Raw genomic sequence first — 23,382 nt, forward strand, 5'->3', positions numbered from 1 at the left:
ATCCATACCTTTAGATTCCTTATTAGAGGGATGGATAGTGGGACTCTCATCGGCAAGTCCCTCTTAGGGGCTGCTGCTACCACCATGGCATCTACTGGGATTCCCTTTGTCCAATGTAGTCAATCCTTGGAGACTGATAATATACAATCTGGTCTCTTAGGAATTGGCTCGATATAATAAAGTGACTTCCATGCCCACTGAGCGATCAGTTTTATGAGTTCGTCAGCAGGCAGAGAAATCCAAGAGGTGGAGGGTTGAGCATGAAAATCCTCAAAATATATTGACTCATCCGAGGAAGGTTGGGTGGAAGACCAGCCTCACCTCTGTTTCAAGATGTCAAGGATGTCCTTGAAGGAAACATCTTCAGGGGGAGACTCGGGTGAACCTTTCCCTTCAAAGAAATCAGTATCTTCTATGAATGACACCTGCAGGGAGTCCAAGTGCTTCCTCTTACACTTCCTCTTCACAAGGACCTCTTCAGTGGGGTGTTCTGGAGAGGTATCTGAAGAGGACATAACCACAGTGCTTAGATCCTGAGACTTTTGTGCTTTCTGTCCCAGCAAAGAGGATGAAGGAAGCTCCAGTAGAGGGGGAAAGACCAGATGTCGATGGGGTAAGTAATGACTGACTGCCTGCTACAGACAAAGCCCTCTCTATGGCCTGGAAGGTAGGCCCCTCCGTATAGGGATGGGAGCCCAAAACCAATAAAGACTCCTTCGGAACTGTTGTCCTACCTTGCACTGAGGGAACTCCCTCCAAGGCTGAAGCCAAGGCTGAGCTTATGAATGCAGAGGCACCAAGGGATATGGACAGCTCCGAAAAGGTCAAAAATGAAACCATCCCCCTGGAGCCCACAATGAAGCTACAGCCCTGGGAGGTCTCCGGGTCAGATACACCCGAAGCACTCAAAGTGGTTATCAGTGCCTGAGGAGCTCTAACAAACACCAAAACAGTCAGTACTGAAACTGATGACACTGTAGACTCTGAAGTCTCAGTGTGAGTCAGAGGAGGAAAAAGAAGAATTGGAGTAGACGTGGACTCTGTTCCGGCAGGCACCAGAGCTAGGAACTAGAGCTGAAGACAATCTTCTCGCAGCAAGGAGCTGTTCTACCATCCTCATAATATCAGACTCAGTGAGGCTCCTAGTGGATTGGGCAGAGCAAATGCAGGGAGACCTGGGTGGATGCCTCTCCAAAAAAGGGACTTGGAGGGCAATCTGCAAAGGGGTCCAGTGAAAGTGAATACTGGGTCCAAGCTAAAATAGGAAAAGGTAAGTCTTTCAGTTCCTGAGTTTCTGTAGGAACCAATGTTGTGGATGGCGCTGATAAACTCTGTGCAGAAGCCTGCACCGATGGTGCTGAGGACTGAGATGGTTGAGTTGTTGGCGCTGAAGATCCTGTCGGCATTGTAGATTTTGGTACTTATCGGTACCGGTTCCAAGGGAACAGTTGGAACTGAATAAGACCTCTTTTTAGGCTTCGCCCTCTTACTGGAAGAAGAATTAGTAGTAAAAGGTGTGCTCTCTGGTCTGGACCCTGACAGAGCTTCATCAAATTCAGTTTTCAACAGGCCTTTCAAAATAAGTTTGTATTTGTGCTCCATTAATGTCCGATGGCTAAAACCATGACATATGGCACAATCTTCTTGGAGGTGAACAGCTCCAAGACAATAAACAGAAAGAGTATGCCCGTCCGAATTGGGCATCTTCCTATCACATTTGAGACTCCTTTTAAAAACAGAGGTGCTTTTAGTCGGCTTGTCTGCCATAACTGAGAGAAAGACACAGGCACACAAGGATAGATGGAAAGACTATTCCAACTGGAAACTTTTTTTTTAAACTGAATTGGTAAACAGAAAAGTAGAAGTGCCAACAATGGTACAAAGAAATGCCAAAAGGTAACAGGAAGAAATAGCAACAATAACACAGAAGACTACCAAAAGGTAGGAAACAAAGTAGCATAAAGTGAAATTGGAAGGAGCGGGTAGATAAAGTAATAGAAAGTTCAATTATATATATATATATATATATATATATATATATATACACACACACAAACATAAAACATAGCAAGGCACAGTCAACAAGCAGGAGACAATTCCAAGCAAAAAAACTTTAATGTACAGAAGGCAAAGCGCTTTCATGAATAAAACTGCTTCATCAGACCTCAATCACATGATGTCATTTCCTTTATTGTTTGTGTCTTCCGGCTTTTCCCGGTCAGGGGTCGCCACAGCGGAACTCCAGTCCGCTAATGATTGGCAGTAGATTTTTTACGTGCCGAGTTTGCCAGCCCTGACGCACAACCTTCAACAAAGGTATGCCCATTCACGCATGTCTCCACACAGAAGACACTCTAGCTGGGAATCGAATGGCACAATGTCTTGCCGTGAGGCGACAATGCTACTGCAGCATCACCTGTCATTTCCTTTATACCTAGTAAAATTCAAATGAACCAATCAGACAAGAACATCACAGTTAAAAATATAACATATATAACATAGAAATCTCCAAAAAATGAAAAAATAAGAAAAAAATATATAATAAAATAAAATAGAGCATATATAAAACACAGTTTAACTCATTTCCTACGTCTCCTATATCTCAGTCTAGCAGTAATAGCTATATGGTCATCGAGCCCTTTGCCTAAAGGGGCTCTTAACCTAACAATGCATGTTAGTTCTCAGGTCTCAGTCTTATTGGAGACGTCACCTAACCTATCATCATGAATCAGTTCTAACGCCCTAAATCTGAACTGATGGCTATATCCCCATTTTCTATAGTATGCCTGGCCAGAGCGCTATATTCATGTCCCTTCCTATAACAGTAAGTGTGATCTCTGATACGTTCACGTAAATGTCTATTAGTTTTCCCAATGTAGAATGAAAAACACTTTATACATTGAGCCAAATACACCAGATTTTTACTACTGCCATCAGCACTAGCCAAAAATCAGTGTATTCTATCTGTGTCAGGATGTCTAAATATAATGCCATCTTGTATGCAATTACAAAAATTACAACAGCCACATCTAGTTGTTCCGGCTCCCAAATTGGAGCTCACCTAATGTACATAATTTTTGGGGTAACACAACCTACGTTTAAGATTTCTGGTGTTCTTAAAAGTAATAAAGGGTTTCTCACCCACTCTCCGTAAAATGTGTTTATCAGTGCGTAAAATATTCCAATTACACTGCAAAATGATCCTTATCATCATGTTATCTCTTGTAAAAGAAAAAACAAAAGGAATCCTATTCATAGTCCTATTGGGGGCATGTGTAGACCTAAAGGGTTTTGAAAAATACGGTTTAGCCCTATCATTTCTCATCTTGATAACCTCATGGGCTATTTCCTTAACCTCAGAGTCATCGTATCCCCTGTTCTTAAAATCAGCACTCATGTTCTTGATCTTCTTTTCTGTAAATTACTGTCTCTGTCAGCCAGTCGAGAACATCGCATCACTTGTCCCTTCAATATATTGGTAAATATATGTGTGGGGTGCATACTAGTTCTATGAAGGTAGGATGGACGATAACAATCCTTCATATATCCATCAGTATATGTATGCACCCATCTGCATCTATACTAATCAAAATATCCAGAAAGTGGATTGTGTTAGTGGAACACTCTCCAGTGAATTCTAAGAATTCACAGCTATTGTTAATATAGTCCACAAATTCTAAAAATTCAAATACTCTCCCATTCCAAAACGTACAAAGATCATCCACAAACCTCCGGTAAAACAATAAATGTTTCTGATCTAAGGGATGCGGAAGCATTAAACGTGTCTCCCATTCAGCCATCACCATGTTGGCGTAGCTATTGGCACAAGGAGTGCCCATAGCTACGCCCAACAACTGGTGATAATATTTCCCATTAAATAGAAATACACTTATGTAAGATCATGTCAAGTAGATCACACAATAAATTAATATGATTCCCGGTACAGGAGCTATATCATGTTAAAAAACTCTTTACCAGCAATATACCTACAGTGTTAGGATCACAGTAAACAGTGAGGTCACATCATAAGTAGCCATTAAACAGCCCTTCATTATACCATTCGAATCATTCACAAATCCATACAGATCTTGTAACATTTGTTTAGTGTCACGTAAAATATATGGATGGTATTCCAGTATTGGTCTCAATTGTTTTTCTACATATATACTTAGTGGCTCATTAAGCCATTCACTGCTAGCCACAATCGGATTGGAAGGGGGTTTAAATGAATCCTTATGGACTTTTGGAAGTCCCTGCAGAATCGGCACCAAAGGTTTTTCAACCACAAAATAACCAAACAACTCCTTACTAATAGTACCAGATGTTACAAATTGCATCAAATTACTTGTCACATTCAAAATAATCTCATGAATGTCAGACAAACTAATCTCTTCATACACTTCATTGTCATTTAACACAGCAGAGAGAGTCAAAGTAGAACGTGCTGTCCATAAGGACAGTCTGTCCCCCCTTAGCTCCTGGCCTGATAACCACACTGGTTATCATTTTCCAATGTTTTCAGTGCTAGCTTTTCAGGCTCAGTCAAATTTTAAAATGTCCATTTCTTACACTGATGTTTACTACTTTGTACCACCTTTGTACTTTAATGTACCACCTTTAACATTCTTATAAGAAAAGCGCAGTCCAGGTCTGAACTGTCTGCAAACAGCTACAGTTAACTTTGAACCTAACACCACTCTTAAGTATTCAACTGCGGTACCACCTTTAACATTCTTATAAGAAAAGCGCAGTCTGGGTCTGAACTGTCTGCAAACAGCTACAGTTAACTTTGAGTATGTGTCTACCTGTTTGAGCCAATCTTCATTTTCCCCTGGAGAGCACTCTGCTTTGGCTGTAAGCAGCCCCCCCCCCACCACCACACACATCTTCCACTTTCTCTTATTCCCTTCTGTTAGCAAATAGTATCCATAACTGATCAATACTGTGTGTTTGTTAATTTAAACTATGACCACAGTAGCCTACTGATACAAGGTTATCCTGTTTTTCCACCTGAGAAATTAAGAAAAGACTTACAGTTTCAGAGCAGTCCTTGGTCAATTGTGATCGTTTAACACATATTTGTCTTTGCTTTGTGATTGTTTCCAGCCCCTCATACAAGAACCTAACAGGGTCTCTACCCGCTTCGCTCCACTCCCTGCCCCCTATTCCCTCCCACCCCCAGTGGTCCCACCTTTATTGCACTCAAACCCCTCCCATCTTTCCAATAGCCAACCACAGCGCTAACCCAACACTACCTCCTCCATATTCCCTCTATCACACCTCCTCAACTGACATGTACAAGCATACCTTTACTATGCTCACTGCATGCACTCTCCTTGCATATCTTACATCCTACCAAAGCTCCATCATTCCCCCACTTAACCACTACCACTGTACTACTACTCACACCACCACCCATGTCTCAGCAATACTCAGCTCCCCTCCCACTAGCTCAAGAACCATCCCTATGCACCCCCCACATATTCTACCAACTATATTACTCAAACGTAAAGCATCCCTACAACTTAACATAGTAACCCTCCCACCATACCTATTACCCACAGAGCACAATCATAAAGTTTCCCTTATAAACAAACACATTCAAAAACTGAGAACACTAATAATCTCATGCATATCAAAACTAGCCCTAAGTGGAGACATCCACCCCAACCCTGGCCCTACCATCTCCAACACCAATCCTCCTAATCAGACTAGAAACCACAACTTCTCCCATATTACAGCCAATAGAAAGCCAAGTGACTTCCTTCTACTAAGCCTAAATATTAGAAGTATATCCAACAAAGTCCATGAACTCCATGCCACCATAGACTTATACTCCCCAGATATAGTCATCCTGGCAGAAACCTGGCTAAAACCTCACATTACCAGTGAGCAAATACTCCCTACAGGTTACGGCATACTAAGAGTAGACCAGCTAAACAAAAAAGGAGGTGGTGTAGCTATAATATTTAAACAGCATCTAAACATCCAGATCTTAAAATCAGCTCCACAAATAGGCAATGAAGAAATAATATATACCAACCTCAAAATTAACCAAAACAAAACCATCAACATAATTGGATGCTACTTCCCACCTGGCCAAAACATCCCTCCACTAGAAAACCTCCTCAGCTGGTCTACCCACCATCTCCCCCAAGAAACTATCATCTTAGGTGATTTCAATATTGACTGGCAATCCTGTTCTGGCAACAATCCAACCCATCAAGTACACCTTCATAGCTTCACCCAACTAGTCCAGTCACCAACAAGGATAAATAAAAACTCCAGCAAGCACACTACCCTGGATTGGATACTAGTCAGTAAGAACCCCCAGTCATATATAACAGGCTGCTTATCAGATAGCCTCAGTGATCACTCCCCAACATTCCTACTCAAAAAATACCTGTACCAAGCTAAACCTGTCATCTATCGTCAAATTCGTAAAAAAATAAACTTTAACCCACTTACATTCATCTCATCCCTCAAAGAATGTAACTGGCATGCTCTAAAGTACCTCAGTCTAGATGGCGCAGTTGAATTTTTTAATACTACCTTCCTGAACATCCTTAATTACCATGCCCCCATAAGATTTTCCAGAACCAAAGCACAACCCTCCCCATGGCTACAGATAACCACTAAGTCAGAAATGAAGAAACAGGGATAAAGCCTGGGAGCACTGGTGCAAAACCAAAACCCCCGCAGCTAGACAGAAATTCCTAGAACTATGCAATAGAGTCAAAAAGCTAATAAAACGGGACAAATTCCAATACTACCAGTCTGCCCTAGACTCCTCACAACACAGCCCCAAACAATTCTGGTCCTCCATAAACTCCATCCTCCACCCAGGTAAAGTCAGTACCCCTCCTCCTAACATCCCTCACCCCTCAGAAAATATTGCTACCTCATTCAACACACACGTCACCCAAACCATACTATCACTAGCTAAACAACACAACCCCCTCCCCTCCAACCCACACCTTCAACTACTAATCTCCCCACTGCCTTCTCTTTTTCTCCTGTACCTACCTCCAACATAAAAAAAAACTCTTAACTAAACTTAAACCTGCCAAATTAGCAGCAGACAACCTCCCAAGTGAATACCTACAAATCGCAGCTGATGCTCTGGCCTACCCAGTATCCATCTTGATTAACCGATCTCTGTCAGAAAGTTACGTTCCCGCATTGTGGAAAGTCTCACATATAATTCCCCTCCACAAAGGCGGACCCTCTGCAGAACTAACCAATTACTGCCCCATAGCTATTCTCTCTCCACTCTCCAAAATACTAGAGAGATGCATACACTCTCAGGTCTCACACTACCTCCTTACTAACAACCTCCTTTCCAGTACTCAGCATGGTTTCTGGCCAAACCATAGCACCACCACTGCCTTACTCTCCTTTACTAACACTATCCTTCAGCATAAAAACAATGGCTATCTCTCCTCTGCTACTTTCCTAGACCTATCTAAAGCATTTGACATGGTCCCACACAAACAACTTATCTCTGTCCTCAATAACCTATCCTGCTCGCAATCAGTCACCAACTGGTTTCAGAGTTACCTGTCTGACCGCCAACCATCCGTTGTATGGCAGAATGACATATCTCCCCAACTACCTGTCTCCATAGGGGTTCCCCAAGGATCCATCCTTGGACCCCTACTTTTCTCTGTTTACACCAATAATCTAGCCTCTGCCACTAAACATGGCACACTCATCCAATACGCAGATGACTCGACCATCATCTGCTCAGCCCAGTCCCTACCCAAACTGCAAAATGTCACACAGGAAGCCTTTTCCTCTGTTGAAACATGGTTATTCGATGCCCAATTAATACTCAACCCAAACAAAACTAAACTACTCATCTTCCAACCCACCAAACATACTCAAAACAACTCTCACTTTAACATCACAGCAAAAGACAACATCACTATATACCCAACTGAACACACCAAATTGCTAAGAGTGGAAATAGACAATAAACTAAAATTTGACATTCACATATCCATGACCATAAAAAAAGTCCACAAAAAACTAGGAGCATTATACAGAAATAAACAATTTCTCACCAAAGCAGCAAAGATTTCAATAGCTAATTCCCACCTTATCTCCACCCTACTTTATGCCTCTCCAGTATATACCAACCTAAGGCAATGTGATCTAAACAAGCTAGAGACCTGCTACAACAAAATCGCCAAATTCGCCACAGGGGCATCCTACCGTAGTCACCACTGTCTCTCACTTGTTCAACTGGGCTGGCTTGAACTCCCTTCACCTCCTTCAGTGGTATCAACTCTCACTCGCCCACAAACTAGTAAACCATCCACTAAATGTCCCATCCCTCCAGAATCTACTCCAACCCTATCGCACCACCAGACCACTAAGATCCAGCAACAAAAATCACTTGCAGATCACTAAAGCCAATAAACTCTGCTGGTGAAGCACTATTCTCTTGCGCCATAGCCAAATTATGGAACTCACTCCCACCCACAATTACCTCCGTACCATCATGCACCAACTTCAAAACTTTATTAAAAGCGCACCTAAAAACATGCTGGCTATATCATCCACCCCCATCCAACTACTACCTTTCTTTCCACTCCACTAACTACCTTGATGATAGCAAGCTCAGATGCTCATAAGCCTAGTACTTATTATACAGCAGGAACTTCTCATTGTTACATTTGTTAATGCCTGTTATGTACTTCACAGATAAAGATTCTAGTTGTCTACTGATGTACTATGTTCTTCATCTGTAAATATGTTGTAAGTAATTTCTATGTTAAATTGTTAATCGCTATGTAATCCAATGTAACTACTGTCTGTTTATTTTACTGTGGAGCTTTTCTCCCCGGGCCTCCGCTGAAAATGGACCCACTTCCAGTCGGACACTCCCGGTCAACAAATTTAAATAAATAAATTAATTAAACTACTATCAAAGTAGTTGTAAAAATCAGCTTCACAGACCTTGTAGAACAAATCAACAGTAGAATTAAACTGGATTATAAGTACCAGGCTTCTTAAACATCAAGTCCCTATCCATAGTAACATCAACAGAGTCACTTACATCTTAAACATAAGTTTTAACTGTATATTGCGCAAAGTCAACTTAAAATCACTCAAGGTATCAGCAATATTGGCGGAAGTAGCAGGGATAAAAGACAACTACCTTATTTGGCTTACCCCCCATCTCTTTTCAGATAAAAAATTCTTAACCCTTTCCTAACCCATATAAGGTAAGATTTTAATTTAATACTAACATACCTAAACCCTCACTAGTGGATGCATACTGTAAAAAGATCATGTTATGAGGCGATGTCCATGGAAACCCAGGTCCTGACTGCCTTTCTTCTCCAGCATCTCCCTCTTCTACTGTAATATCTACTAAAAATTTGAAAATCCATGAATATTCAAAGTACAGTAAACAAAGTCTTCGAGTTTCATTCCTGGATCACTCTTTACTCCCTAGACATTATTATTCTTACAAAAACTTGGCTCAAACCCCATAGAAAAGACTCTGAAATTCTCCCTCCTGGCTATATTATCATCTGCTCTGACAGATTAAATAACAAAGCTGGAGGTGTAGCCATCATATTTTCTAACCATATCTCTGGTCTCCTGTTTCTCTACCTAAATTCCTCTCTGCGGAGATCCTTGTCTCACTGTAAATGAAATGAGCATAAAAACACTTTGTATAACTGCCCTATATATTATATTCCCCTAGGAAATAGCATCCCTATTCTGGAAGGCATCCTACACTGGGTATCTAGTTTCATTTCTCATGAAATGATCCTTGGTGATGTCCATATTAACTGGCAAACCTTAACATCAGACTACCCTTCCAGTAATATTAATCTACATGGTTTCAAACAACTCGTAACTTCCCATACTCACAGCAACAAAGCTAATTACACTAGGACTACTCTAGCCTGGATTTTAGTCTCAAATCCAAGCCTTTATGATTCTCCAAAAACCCTCCCAAACTCCCTCAGTGATTACCATCCCCATCTACATTCAGAGACTAGCAACTCACCATATCAAACAGCACCTTTATAAAGACTGCTGTTGTTGTATCTTTTGGCTTTTCCCGGTTAGGGGTCACCACAGTGAAACTCTGGTCTGCTAATGACTGGCAGTAGATTTTTACGTGCCGAGTTGCCGGCCCTGATGCACAACCTTCAACGAAGGCACGCCCATTCACGCATGTCTCCACACAGAAGACGCTCTAATCGAACAGGACAACATCTTACTGTGAGGTGACAATGCTACCGCAGCACCACCACCTCAGTTCCTTTATAAAGACTGCTGTAATCTCTCAAATTTCAATTCAAAGATATTTAATGACATCCTTCATAACATTCATTGGTACAGCCTCTGTTCCCAACCACTGGATAATGCTGTTCTAAAATTTAATACAATATTTCTTGACATTCTCAATAGCCATGCTCCTATAAGAAAAAAAAAAAAAAAAAAAAAAAGAGTTAAATTCACCCGATCATACTGGATGTCCCCTTCTATTAGACAATTAACATACATGAGAGACATATGTTGGAGAAACTGGCAAAAATACAAATCCCAAGCTTACCTACAGACCTGGAAACACCTTTGAAATATGACAAAAAACAAGTTACTGCTGATAAGAATTATTATTACTTCAACCCACAGGATAACCAAAAAACATAACACTTCACAATTTTGGTCCACTACCAAGGAAACACTACATCTTGGGACTCCTAGTACTCCTAACCCTTGTCCAGACATCTCGCTCTTAGAAACTGCTTGCACATTTACCTCCCACATTATAGACTCAATAGCTGCCCTCACCCAAAACTCCATACAGAATCCTGCCACCCTTGGCAAACTTCAAATCTCCAATAGTGCCATTTTCAAATTAAGATCTGTCTCTACTTTCTATATAAAGATTTTATTACACAAACGTAAACCCTGCTCACCCTCTAAAGACAATCTCCCATCTGAATATGTAAAGATTGCTGTCCCCTCTATTGCTGAGCAATATCTAGCTTGATCAATCGATCTATTCTTTAGTCATATGTCCCATCTCTCTGGAAAAAAATTTACATCATTCCTCTTCATAAAGGCGGAGCTTCCACTGAAATAAACATCAGACCAATTGCAATCTTGTCTTGTCTTTCCAAGATCTTAAAAAATGTATTCATAAAATAACTTTTACAATACTTATTAACCTCTAACCAACAGACCTTTCTCCCAGATCATAGCACAACTTCCCTTGTTGCCTTTTTAGACTACTTCATTAAAACCGGATATGACAACGATTTCATTTCTTCCCTCTTTTTACATCTCTCAACAGCTTTTGATACAATCTCGCATGCCAAACTACTCTTAAAAATGCCTGCTTTAGGCTTTGCCAGTACAACAGTCACTTGGTCCTCTAGCTACCTATCTAACCAGCTACAATCAATTAAATGGCTCTCTACTTACGCTTCTTTTCTCCCAGTTAACACAGGTGTCCCACAAGGCTCCGTACTTGGGCCTCTCCTTTTCAACATATTTATAAATGACCTACATACATCCTCCCAACAAGCTACACAAACAATATTCAAATGACTCCACTGTCATTTGCTTATCTAACAGTCCTTCCCTGTTACAATCTATCATTCAGCAGGCTTTCAACTCTAGTGAAAATTGTCTCAGTTACAATCAGCTGTTCCTAAATACAAATAAAACTACTCTTATTTCTCCTCAAATCCTAAACACACACAAAAGTCATCTTCAAAATATTTTCTCTCAACAACACTGAAATTGAAGTTGTACCTCACATAACGTTACTTGGTGTCATAATAGATAATCAACTGAAATTTGATCTTCATATTCAAAAGTGCATAAAAACAGCATCCCAAAAACTGGACATGCTCTATAGATCAAAACAATTCCTTATCAACTCAAGAGTTACTCTAAACAGCACATACCTCCTACCTTCTCTACTATATGCCTCACCCATTTTCACCAACATTCAGATCACCCCAAGATCAAAACTTGAGCTCTGCTTTAATAAAGTAGCTAGATTTGCAACCAATCATACAATTTCCACCACTGCTGCATCCTCAGATATTTAAACTGGCTTCAGTTAACCTCACTACCTCAAGTTCACCCAATTTCTTGCTCATAAAATGGTATATAAATCCTCATCCTGCCAAGCAACTAGCACCATTCTTAACCATTACCTCCCTAATTACCCTCTGCACTCATCTGAGAAACACCTCCCTGAAATCCATAAATCAAAAAATCTAAGTCACTACCTATATTCCTATTCAGTAGCCAAGGACTGGAACAGCAGTCCTACAGATATTAGAGCGATGCCATGTAGTCACATATTCAATCTCTAAAGAGACTTCTCCTTAACTCCTGGCTCTGTACGTCTCACAGCTGGCTGACACTACCCGTTATTCCTTTCTCTCCTCTCTCTTCCTTCTCTTTCCCTTGCTCTCACTCTCTTCCTTCTGTTTCCCTTGCTCTCTCTCTCTCTTCCTTCTTCCCTTGCTCTCTCTCTCTCTTCCTTCTTCCTCGTTTCCCTTGCTCTCTCTCTCTTCCTTCTGTTTCCCATGCTCTCTCTTCCTTGTTTCCCTTGCTCTCTCTTCCTTGTTTCCCTTGCTCTCTCTTCCTTCTTCATGGTTTCCCTTGCTCTCTCTTCCTTCTCTTTCCCTTGCTCTCTCTCTTCCTTCTCTTTCCCTTGCTCTCTCTCTTCCTTCTATTTCCCTTGCTCTCTCACTTCCTTCTCTCTTTCCTTCTTGCTATCTCTCTCTCCTTCTCTTTCCCTTGCTCTCTCTCTTCCTTCTATTTCCCTTGCTCTCTCACTTCCTTCTTCATTCTCTTTCCCTTGCTCTCTCTCTCTTCCTTCTGTTTCCCTTGCTCTCTCTCTCTTCCTTCTCTTTCGCTTGCTCTCTCTCTCTTCCTTCTCTTTCCCTTGCTCTCTCTCTTCTCTTCCTTGCTCTCTCTTCTGTTTCCCTTGCTCTCTTCTCTCTTCCTTCTGTTTCCCTTGCTCTCTTCTCTCTTCCTTCTGTTTCCCTTGCTCTCTTCTCTCTTCCTTCTGTTTCTCTTGCTCTTTATCTCTTTCTTCTTCCTTCTGTTTCCCTTGCTCTCTCTTCCTTCTTCCTTCGGTTTCCCTTGCTCTCTCTCTCTTCTTTCTTCCTTCGGTTTCCCTTGCTCTCTCACTTCCTTCTTCATTCTTTTTCCCTTGCTCTCTCTCTTCCTTCTTCATTCTCTTTCCCTTGCTCTCTCTCTTCCTTCCCTTTCCCTTGCTCTCTCTCTTCCTTCCCGTTCCCTTGCTCTCTCTCTCCCTTCCCGTTCCCTTGCTCTCTCTCTTCCTTCTCTTTCCCCTTGCTCTCTCTCTTCTCTTTTCCCTTGCTCTGTCTCTTTCTTCTCTCCCTTGCTCTCTCTCTTCCTTCCCTTTCTCTCTCCCTTCGCTTTCACTTGCTCTCTCTCTCTTCCTTCCCTTTCCCTTGCTCTCTCTCTCCCTTCCCGTTCCCTTGCTCTCTCTCTTCCTTCTCTTTCCCCTTGCTCTCTCTCTTCCTTCTCTTCCCCTTGCTCTCTCTCTTCCTTCTCTTCCCCTTGCTCTCTCTCTCCCTTCTCTTCCCTTGCTCTCTCTCCTTCTCTTCCCTTGCTCTCTCTCTTCCTTCTCTTGCTCTCTCTCTCCCTTCTCTTCCCCTTGCTCTCTCTCTTCCTTCTCTTCCCCTTGCTCTCTCTCTTCCTTCTCTTCCCCTTGCTCTCTCTCTTCCTTCTCTTCCCCTTGCTCTCTCTCTTCCTTCTCTTCCCTTGCTCTCTCTCTTCCTTCTCTTTCCCTTGCTCTCTCTCTTCCTTCTCTTTCCCTTGCTCTCTCTTCCTTCTCTTTCCCTTGCTCTCTCTCTTCCTTCTCTTTCCCTTGCTCTCTCTTCCTTCTCTTTCCCTTGCTCTCTCTCTCTCTTCCTTATTTCCCTTGCTCTCTCTCTCTTCCTTCTATTTCCCTTGCTCTCTCTCTTCCTTCTCTTTCCCTTGCTCTCTCTCTTCCTTCTATTTCCCTTGCTCTCTCTCTTTCTTCTTCCTTGTTTCCCTTGCTCTTCTTCTTCCCCTTTCCTTTACTTCCTTCTCTTTTTAGCCAAAGCAGCAATTATTTCTCCGATAGCTCCCTACATTAACTCCATTTCCTAATCTCCCTAACTGCAAAATCTCTTTCCTCTCTATGCGTCTTTTGCCCACATTGAAAATGCTTAACATCTTACCATTGGTTGTCACGGGTCTATATTAGAACACTGAACATTCAAAATGTCGAGTGTTCTAATATCGAACCCTATTAATCAAAAATTGAAAACATCGAACAATCAGAACAGCATTTTTTTTCCTAGGGAAACAATTCCAAAACACATACAACACAAGCATACCAAACAAACAGCAATCCACACACATACACCTAAAATTTTACACCTAACCCTACACTAAACTATACATACACCACTAATTATCCACTTACCTTAACCCAAACCCTAAGGTCCATCACTATCGCACAGTCACCTCACCCACACACTATAGCACCCGCACCCTAACTCACCTACCCTGCCCTAATCGTCACGTCCACACAATCGCACACTTATCTGACCCTCACCCTAACCCTCATGTCCACACAATCGCACACTTACCTGAACCCGACCTGTAACTTTCCACCACAGCTCTGAAAATACCGAAGCAACCGAAACAGACAACTGAATTCTTTCCCTAGGAAAAAATTCGGTTTTCTGTTTCTTCGATAGTTTCAGTGTTCGCTGAAAACGGGTCGATATTAGAACACTCGAAATTTTTAACATTCGGTGTTCTAATATAGACCCGGTTTGTCACTACTGATTGTACTTTATTAGGTGATCAATATCCTACGATTGTTGTTCAATATTCACTCTATGATTTTCTGACCTGACTTTTACTTATCCTGTATGTCAATTCTACTATTTCTTACTGTACTTCATGTGACAATATTATGTAGTTTATTAACTGAACTATGTATTGTTGGAGCTTTTCTCCATGGACCTTCGCTGAAAATGAGATTCATGCCCAGTGGAACTTTCCTGGAAAACAAATGCCAAATAAATAAATAAAATGAAGCCACGAGTAACACCTCATGGCAGAACCAAATGCAGCAACCCTAGAGGAAGCATCAGCAGCAATGTAGCTGCATTTGTTAGAGTGGCGGGCAACTTGAGAGGTGAACCCAACAAGGAAAGGCAGAAGCCTTCCCTCAGAGTCAGGGAGACCAGAGATAACCTGGAAAGGACGTCCAAAGTATACCTAGTCATACGAGTCTGGTAGTTAATGGCCCTAAAGGATAAGGTGGCTGCAGTATACACCTTCTTGCCTAGCCTCGCCGTGGCCCTACTATCTTAACGAAGCAGCCTGGTAGCAGGAAAATCATGGACGGCTTGTCAAGAGAGACAGACACTATAGATGGATCAGCAGAAGGGCATTTATACAAGAATTTGCATTCATCAGGCACCTTTTAAAACCTGTCAGGTTTGTTGGGAGCTGGGGGATGAGAATCAGGGACCATAGAAGCTGCTGAGAAAGTATCCAGTAGGGCAGCCAGAACAGCATAATGTTTGGAAAATTCCAGTTGAAGGAGCTTAGAATAACTCTTCAGGAAAACAGAAACGTGAACAATCTCACTTTCAAAGAATTTCATCACATGGCAAACGTGTCCCCAAAAGAGAGTTCCTCCAAAGGAGAATCTGGATTAACAGAATCCTCTTCCTCTGAAACATAATCCAAGGGGGAAGGGATTTGGGAAGGGTAAGTCAAGGACTCCTCCCCCAGAGTCCTGACCTTCATCAGAGGAGACCAGCTCCATAGATCTTTTAAAAGGAGTGGAAAACCAGGGAGGTGGAGACAGACACCTCTTGAGGAGGCATTAAAGCCATTGAGGCATTAAACAACCCCTAAGTAAAATCTTGCCATTCACATTGGGAATCCTTAACTGCAAGGGAAAGATGCTTGGTTTTCTGTTTCTTTTCTGCAGAACATCACCAAAAAACTTTCTAGGAAGGTCAGACCCTTGACGACATTCATAAGTGTAGTAGGGATCTCCTTCCTCATTAAAATCTGTGGAATCCCCTTGCTTCTTCAGATATAATCAGCTGAGGTCCCCCTTGATGACTGGAGCAGACATTTGTAAAGCCTCCAAGGATATGCGAGGAGTAGGATCCATGCCGGCCTCCAATGGGGTCAAGGCAGAGGAATCTGAAGCATGAAGCACCAGATCCTTTGGGCCTTCATGAACCTTGAGAGAAATGTCCAGGGGAGGCTGGAAAGCAGCCACATAAGGGTCAAGTTTTTTGGACTTTTTCTTGTCAGATGGCTGACCCACAGGAAGGGAATACTCCACCATAGCACCTTCAGCAAATAGCTTCAGATGTTACTTCTCTGGGTAAATAGATAAGGAGGAGAGACGCCTATTCTGGGTCTTAAGGACAATATCTTGGGAGACAGAAACTGCATATGGTCAAGAGAAGCACCTAAATAAAAGAGATACTGGCAGTGACAGTCTAAGGGGAATCTGCTTCCCACACTGATATTTCCCCTTTCTGGATAACATGAAACCAATCAGTACTAAAGAAGAAGATAAGGAGAAACCCCAAAGGGGCGGTTATAAAAAAAATCACTCTGTAACCAGCACAGAAGAAAGACATTCAGACCAATGTTCAATGATGCCAGTCAGACTGGTGGCAAAGAAGTTCTGTGTGCATCCATACATCACCTTTATGCCCTACATCTTGCACGGCACCTGTAAGGACTAAAGGCCTTATTAAACTGGATGGACACTGGCCTATCCTTGGCAGGAGATCCCTTCTGTTGGGAATATTGCAACACTGATATGCATGGACATCTGTTAATGAAAGGAAGAAACAGAGAAAATGTAAAAAAAAAAAAAAAAGCCAGTAAATAAGAATATGGAGGTAAACATCGTTCAAATCCAAAGAAAGAGAAAGGCTTTAGGAGGCAAATGAGGGAAAAATGTCTGATGAGACAACATCCTGAAAGAAGGAACCTTGAGAAAAGACAAGTCAAGAACAGGCCTCTATAACCCCTTCTTCTTGGGAACCAGAAACATTCTGGAATAAAATGTGTCCCCTGCTGGGACAAGAGGACTGACTGGATGGTTCTCTGTTCAACTGGATCCTGCAGAACCAAAGAAAAATGAGGGAGCTGGCAAGGAGGAGGCAGAGAAAGGCCAGTGATTTGAAGAAGCGACTTCCAAGCCATAAAATAACCGTTTTAGATAATAGAGAGTACCCAGGCATCACTGGTTATCGGTTACCAAACCCCAGGCATCTCTGGTTATCGGTTACCAAACCCCAGGCATCTCTGGTTATCGGTTACCAAACCCCAGGCATCTCTGGTTATCTGTTACCAAACCCCAGACATCTCTGGTTATCTGTTACCAAACCCCAGGCATCTCTGGTTATCTGTTACCAAACCCCAGGCATCTCTGGTTATCTGTTACCAAACCCCAGGCATCTCTGGTTACCTGTTACCAAACCCCAGGCATCTCTGGTTACCTGTTACCAAACCCCAGGCATCTCTGGTTACCTGTTACCAAACCCCAGGCATCTCTGGTTACCTGTTACCAAACCCCAGGCATCTCTGGTCATCTGTTACCAAACCCCAGGCATCTCTGGTCATCTGTTACCAAACCCCAGGCATCTCTGGTCATCTGTTACCAAACCCCAGGCATCTCTGGTCATCTGTTACCAAACCCCAGGCATCTCTGGTCATCTGTTACCAAACCCCAGGCATCTCTGGTCATCTGTTACCAAACCCCAGGCATCTCTGGTCATCTGTTACCAAACCCCAGGCATCTCTGGTCATCTGTTACCAAACCCCAGGCATCTCTGGTCATCTGTTACCAAACCCCAGGCATCTCTGGTCATCTGTTACCAAACCCCAGGCATCTCTGGTCATCTGTTACCAAACCCCAGGCATCTCTGGTCATCTGTTACCAAACCCCAGGCATCTCTGGTTATCTGTTACCAAACCCCAGGCATCTCTGGTTATCTGTTACCAAACCCCAGGCATCTCTGGTTATCTGTTACCAAACCCCAGGCATCTCTGGTTATCTGTTACCAAACCCCAGGCATCTCTGGTTATCTGTTACCAAACAAGAAGAGAGTCAGCCTGAGGGACATTAGCATCTTCTCAAGGCTGAAAGTATGCTGGATGTCAGATACAGACAGATTTGTCAGGAAAATAAGGTTATAGACCTCTAAAATTCTGGGAGAGCTTGTCTGGGAAAATATGCTTAGGAGCCCTCTTGCTCCCAGCAGACTGTCTAGATTGCATATGGACAAAAGAAGATTTAAAAGGATAATTCCTACAGAATGCAGGAAAAGGAGAAACAAAGACTTGCTTCAGGTCCTGCATAACTTTACCCTTATCCTGAAGGGTTTTAAACAATTCTGCAGCAACAGTACCAAAGAGATTCTGACTAAGGCTGAAATCTATATGTTTGGCCTTAATGTCTTCAGGTAAGGGTTGAAGACACAGTCAAGAGTATCTTCTCATGACATAGCTAAATGCGGCTGCCCTAGAAGAGGCATCAGCAGCATCATAACTGCTTTAAATGGAATTGTGAGCCACCTGAGAGGAAGAACTCAAAAAAAGAAAGGGCAGAAGTCTTACTGCCCAAATCAGGCATATCAGTAAGATTCCCCAAGATGGGAAAGAAGAGCCAGGACACATCTAGTCACGCGAGTATGATAATTAATGGCCCTAAATACCAAAGTAGTAGAAGTATACACTTTTTGACCATACCTCTCCACAGTACAGCTGCATTTATCAGAAGGTAAAAGCTTAGAAAAAGATAGCATTTTTGATGGCTTATCTTTGGACATGAAGACAACAGCAGGATCAGATGAAAAACTTTAATACAAATACTTATGATCTGTCTGTCTTCTTAGGGGTTGGAGGGTGAGTGTCATAAGCCTGAGTAGCTGCTGAAAATGGATCTAAAAGGACACATAAAACAGTAGGGAATGCAGAAGGTCTAGATGCAAGAGTTCATAATATCTCTTTTGAACCTCGAATATCTGTCATCAGTCTTAAAGTGTTCCATCATGTTGACCACTGTAACCCCAAACATAACTTCAAAAAGGGGGGAAGAGTGAGTCTTCAGCAGATCCCAAGGTGAGAGGAGAGTGGATCTGGGTAGGAATATGCCAAGGACTCTTCACCAGAATCCAACTCTTCTTCTGGAGAATCAGAATCCTTAGGCCTTTTAGAAGGAGTGGAAGACCAGGAAGAGCAGAACCAGAGACAGACAACCCTTGTGGGGGGTTTCAGGAACATAAGGGCACTGAACAGCCCCGGAGTAATGTCCTGCCACTCTTTGTGAGGATCCTTTGCCACAGAAGCCACATATTTTGTGTTTATTTCCTTTTTAAAGGAACATCTGCTTTATCAAATCTAGGAAGTTCAGTCTCCTGCCTAGATTAGATAAGGGTACCAGGCACCTCTTCCCTAACTAATATCTGGGGAATCTAGGCTTCTCAGATATAATCAACCATAGTTTCCCCTCTACATTTTCACCAGATGTATGCACAGCCTCTGAGGACATGCTGGTAGACAGCTCCTTGTTGGCCTCCAACTGGGTAGAGGAAGAGGGAACTGTTGTTGGTGCCGGGTTCTTCATCCAACCCAGTGGAGATGTCCACTAGAGGCTGGGCAGCAGCAGGACCTGTACATGCCTTTTTGGCTTTTTTCTGAGTGGCAGCTGAACCTCAGGGCAGAAAGATTTGGCCATGATACCCTGAGACAAAATCTTCAGATGCTGGTTTTCTAAATAGAGGAGGATGACAAATTACTGCACGGTGTTTGAGGGACAAAATTTTGACAAATGTTAAGATGTATATGGTTGTGTGTAGCACCCAAACAAAAAAAGGCACTTCTCAAGTATATCTTTATGGGGACTCTGCCTCCCACACCCATATTTTCCCTTCCTGGATGACATAAAAACAAAATACAAGGAAGAAAAAAAGAAAGGAAGCAACCCCGATGAAACACTTATCTTAAAAATGCTTGGTAGATGAAGATGAACCAATTCTGTGAACAGCATACAGATTAGATTTAGACGTAGCATCTAGACAGGAGCCAAAGAAGTTCTGAGGATTACCCATCTATATATCACATATGCAATTTATGGCTTACACGTAGGACATAAATGCGATGCACAATGCCTGGATGGTGTAAAGGCTTTGGTATGCTGTTCAAATGTTTGGCTACACTTGGGAGGATATTCCAACAATAAAGAAGACTGTAACAGCGATAAAAAAGGGCATCCCTAGATATATTAACTCAGACAGTACAACAGCATGGAGAAGGAAAAGCTACTTTATACCTACTGTTTGATTATCTCTGTTTCACCCTGTAGCTATTTGGACAAAAAAAAATGATGACAGATTGAAACAGTTGATTCCTTTTGTTAATAAAAGCTATTCTGTCAAACTGAATGTAACCCATAGCACTTTTATGCATGCTGAATACACACACACACACACACACACACACACACACACACACACACACTTACTAATCCACTTTGAAATGATCCATGTGATTTCCACAGCCATATAAGGCATAAGAGTCAAAATGTTGGTTCAACTTCTAAAACTCACAATCCTGAACATGGAAGTAAAAAGCAGTCTACAAGGCTACATACTGCACATTAGCAATTCTCGTTTACTCTGTCAATGAACATAAAAGGCAGAATACTGCAGTTTCTGATTAAACAGCATATCTATCATAACTTTAGACATAAAAGTCAGAGTTATATGTAAAGGTACACTTTACCTGTGAAAACCTACAAGGTTAAGAATTCATTTCAGTCTGCATTTCTAAGACTCTTTGCTAACATCACATCCACAAGAAAAAGAAGTTATGTACCTACCATAACGTTCCATGTTAGTTGTCTTCATCTCGCCTTCTTTCTTGCTTGTTGGGATCGGAGCAGATACTCGCCTCCGACTCAGCCATCTTCTATAGCTCGAGAGCCGTTTACTGGCTCAAGGCTACACCTTATCCCATGATGCCTAGCACTAGCTACCCAGATCTCGTTTGAAATAGCTAACCCGAGCCATAGCTATAGAATGAAACCCCTCCAAGCAGAAGGTTAAACCTACCTGTCATAATCTCTAAGTCAGTAGAGGAAACAAACCAGGGAACACTCAGCCAGTGAAACCTGAACTCCTCTCGGTCCAATAAGGCAGGGGGATGGAGGGAGGAAGCAAGAAAGGAGAAGAGATGAAGACAACTAACATGGAACGTTATGGTAGGTACATAACTTCTTTATGTTAAGTTGTCTCTCTCGCCTTTGTTTCTTGCTTGTTGGGACAGCGTCCCTAGCACCTACGATCCTGGGCGGCTCATTGGAACAGACTCTTCAGAACAATGGAACCAAAGTTAGCTCTACTCCTGGAGACCATGTCTAACTTGTAATGAGAAATAAAGGTATGAGGATTTGCCCACGTAGCAGAGGCACAGATAGAGTCCATGGGCAACCTAGACTGGAAGGCTACAGAGGTGGCCAAAGCCCTAGTAGAATGACCTTTCGGTTTGATAGACAACGCTTTGTTCCATAGTTGATAAATTAAGGTAATAATGTGAGACAACCACCTGGACAGGGTCACTTTGGAAACTGGAAGACCCTGTTTGTCCTTAGCATAGGAAAGGAAAAGTTTGTCCGACTTTCTTATATCCTTCGTTCTATGCAGGCAAAAACGCAATTGTCTATGAACATCCAAAAGGTGTAATTTGTATTCTGCCTTGTTGGTGTGGTTAGGGAACAACACAGGGAGGTCTATAGACTGGTTTAGATTATTTTCTGAGCAGACTTTTGGATGGAAGGAGGGATTAGTTCTCAGAGCAACCCTGTCCTTATGAAAAACTAAGTACAGAGGACGAACACTTAGTGCCAGAAGTTCCGAGACACGTCTGGCTGAGGTAATAGCTACCAGAAAAAGAGTTTTTCAAGATAGAAACTTAATGGAGCAGGATGCTGCCAGTTCAAAAGGGGGCATAATCAAGGAGGTTAGTACCAAATTAAGGTCCCAAGGAGGAGGGGGATCTCTCACTGGGGGCCTAAGGAGAGTAGTCCCTCTGAGAAAGGCTTTACACAGCTTATGACACAATGTTTATATTAGAAAAACCAACATGAAAGTTAGAGATGGCCGCTAGTTGAACCCTGATTGTAGCAGAAGTGGACCCAGAATGAAAAAGCTCTGTTAGGAACTCCAAGATTTCGTGAACTGGGGCTGAAAAGGGATCCATGTTCCTAGCCTCTGCCCAACAAGAGAAACGTTTCCATTTGCTAGCATAAGTCTTCCTAGTAGCGGATTTGTGAGAGGAGACAATCTCATGCACAGCCGGGGAAATGTTGGGAAGCCTGGCTAGGGTTGGAATTGGATCAACCAAGCTGTGAGCTGGAGTGTTTGGGGGGATCGATGCAGCTCTCCTGACTGAAGAATCAGCAGGTCTGGAATAGGATCCAGAGTCCAGGGCTGCTCGAGGGGGTAATGGTGCAGGAAAGAAAACCATATCTGTCGAGGCCAGTAGGGGGCAATGAAGATCATTTTGCAACCCAACAGATTAGCTTTCTGCATGAGTTTGGGTATAAGAGGGAACGGAGAGAAGGCATAAAGAAGTCCCCGCGGCCAATCGTGGACTACAGCGTCCCTGGGAGGGTGACCGGGAAGCGGTAAAAGGGAGAAGTAGTTGCTGCATTTGCTGTTGGGAGGGGGTGGCAAACAGATCACAGCAAGGCTGTCCCCATTTGAGGAAGATCAGATCCACAACTACCTGATTCAAAGACCACTCGTGAGGTATGAGAAAAGCTCTGCTGAGCCTGTCCGCTATGACGTTGGACTTCCCAGGGATGTGCGTTGCAATCAGAAACCGTTGGGAGGAAATCACCCACTGCCAGAGTCTGAGTGCTTTTCGACATAGGGGGTAGGACCTGGTTCCACCCTGCTTGTTGATGTACCACACCACTGACATGTTGTCCGTTTGAATTGTAATGGTCCCAGAAGGGAAAGAGTCCTGAAGGGCTTGCAACCCTAGGAGCACGGCTCTCATCTCCAAGACATTTATGTGCAGACGGTACTCGTGAGGCTGCCAAGTGCCTTGGACTGTCCTGCCCTGATAATGCCCCCCCCACCCTATCAGTGAAGCATCCGTGGTCACTGTGGCAACCAGAGGGGGCTGGATGAATGGTCTGCCCTGAGATACTAGTGGGGAGACCATCCACCAGGAAAGGTGCCTTTTGCATGTTTCTGTAATCATGATCATGTGAGACATGGGAAGCTGTTGAAAGGACCACTGTGTGAAAAGAAGCCACTGAAG

At 42.7% G+C, this 23,382-nt stretch overlaps 1 protein-coding gene across 1 annotated transcript in view; it reads right to left on the reverse strand.

The window, feature by feature from the left end:
* The window catches only part of CFAP46 (cilia and flagella associated protein 46), a 3,596,153-nt gene that overhangs the window by 2,942,902 nt on the left and 629,869 nt on the right, over nucleotides 1–23,382 (reverse strand). The gene's annotated exons all lie outside the window — the stretch shown is intronic.

Source organism: Protopterus annectens, chromosome 14.part0 (assembly GCF_019279795.1).
Source record: "Protopterus annectens isolate FY-2018-M chromosome 14.part0, PAN1.0, whole genome shotgun sequence".
Taxonomy (NCBI): Eukaryota; Metazoa; Chordata; order Ceratodontiformes; family Protopteridae; genus Protopterus; species Protopterus annectens.